The 2,248-nt window shown below is 39.4% G+C and overlaps 1 pseudogene; it reads left to right on the plus strand.

Annotated features, from left to right (window-relative positions):
- The window catches only part of LOC102826283, a 17,475-nt pseudogene extending 15,335 nt beyond the window's left edge, over positions 1 to 2,140 (plus strand).
- The last annotated feature ends 108 nt before the right edge of the window (positions 2,141 to 2,248 follow it).

Raw genomic sequence — 2,248 nt, forward strand, 5'->3', positions numbered from 1 at the left:
TGTTGGAAAAAGTACAGCCAGAATGCTCCTTAGAAACCAAAATGGCCGGACTTCATCTTTCATACTTCAAGCATACTATCAGAAGGGGCCAGTCCCTGGAGAAGGGCAACATGCTTGGTAAAGTGGAAGATCAGAAAAAAAGAGTGAGACCCTCAATGACAAGTGGCAGCAACAATGGGCTCAAGTGTAGTAGCAATTATAAGGATGTAGGACCTGTTGGTGTTCATTCTGTTGTACTTAGAGTCACTATGGGTTGAAACCAACTCAACTGGACCTAATGAAAACAACACAGAACTCTGACCCACACTGATCCCACACTAAGCTAAAGAGGCACAATAAAAGGGAAAAAACTTTGAGTGGAGATTTCTTGTCTCTCCATACCAAGCTTAGTCTATACAGATTTCTCACATGCATTCTATCATGTGAGACTAAAAGAAGTCTGTAAGGAGCATTTGTTGTTGTTATTGTTGTTGTTTCCTTAAGTGCCATTGAGTTACCTCTGATTCATAACAAAATTATGCACAACAGAACCCATTAAGGAAGGAGCACTTAGAAAGCATAAAATGGTAGTTTCAGGTCTGTCTTAGGTTGGGTTCTCTAGAAAAGCAAAACCAGTGTAGCTTACATATGTGTATATATTGTTGTTTTTAAGTGCTATCAAGTCAGTTCTGACTCTTAGTGACCCTGTATAGGGTTTCCAAGAAGCAATTGGTAAGTTTGAACTGCCGACCTTGTGGTTCAAAGCGATCTTGTTTGTGGTCCAGTTCTTTACCCCCCAGCACCACAGTTTATTATCAAGGAAATGACTTACACAGTTGTAAACAGAGGCAAGTCCCAAATCCATGAGTTAGGTGAACCAAAAATGGTAGGTCTGATGTCAGTCAGACAATTTGAGCAAGTAAAATGGTAGGCTACTGACAACTGCCAGGATCAGCAGGCCACTAACACAAGTCCAACGAACGGGAGGTCAGATGACAAGCTCTATGCAGGATCCCAGCAGAATGCTTTGCCAGAGTGTATAACAAACTGGAAGCAGACACATGCTGAATAAACTTCTTTTCAATTGATTGACTGCTCACAGCAGATTTCATCATGTGATTGATTACATTATATTAGATCTCATCTTGAGCGATAACTATACCTTAACTGCCAAACCACTGAGAATCCTGGCCCCTTCAAGTTGACATAAACTCTTAGCTACCACAAGGTCTTAACAAGAGCATCGCAGACTCCTCTAGGCTCCTCTCTTCCTCACAGCCTCCCTTTTCCTGCTCCCAGTCCTAATAGCTTTTGTTTTCCAGTCAACTAAACTGTGATTCTTACAGCCTCCTTTCTAATTCCTGGGTCTGTACTCTCCATCCTGTCTATGGAATAATATGTATTCTTTGCCAACAACTCAAAAATAAAGATAAAAAGAAGTAAAAGCTCACACACATCTCAGCATCAAAAGAACAATTCATTTTCTTATCTTGGTAATTCTAGGTGGGATTTGTTCTGTGGTCATGTGAATAACTTGATCTTTCAATGATAAGACTTGGTAAGCTTTGAGCACCTAAAGATAAAAGATATTGAATTTCCTAAAGAAGCCATTAGTGAAACTTGGGATCCAGTAATGATGAGAGTAGCACTGAATTATGTGAGTATGGCTATAGGACACTTAGTTACTGGAATTGAGAAAATGCCCTCTAAATACCTTGTGGCTGCTAGAAACAATGTCCTTCCTGTAAAGAAATTTGCGTGAACACAACACCTGCATGTAAAGGGGACTGCAGTGTACCCTTCCACCAGCCTTACACTGCCAATGGAGTTAGTGGTATACAAGAATATTCCTTTACAACAAGTGGTATGAAGCAGGCCACTGTATCATTGATTGATGTTCTAGTTTTGTAGCAAGTGATTATTTATTTTCAGAAATCCCATATAGGAACTATCAACAGGCAGGAAGGGATTGTGCCACATGGAGGATCACCCCAGACTCAGGAACACAGCAATGCTGGAAATGATTTTTATGTCATTTCAAATCAACAGTAGAAGAAAAGTATCAAAAAAAAATTAAGTCACAAGCAAAGATAAAATCTTTGATTCATGGGCCAAAGTCAAAAGGCAAGATGTGCTTGATAACTTAAAAGCAAAACAATAATCCACAATGATAAAGTGAAAGTTGTCATATTGGGACAATATTGAACACTCTTCTCTGAATGGAAACCTTCTAATGTCTTCAAAATGGACCATACAAAAATCAATCAAG

The sequence above is a fragment of the Chrysochloris asiatica genome, unplaced genomic scaffold (genome assembly GCF_000296735.1).
Source record: "Chrysochloris asiatica unplaced genomic scaffold, ChrAsi1.0 scaffold00140, whole genome shotgun sequence".
Taxonomy (NCBI): domain Eukaryota; kingdom Metazoa; phylum Chordata; class Mammalia; order Afrosoricida; family Chrysochloridae; genus Chrysochloris; species Chrysochloris asiatica.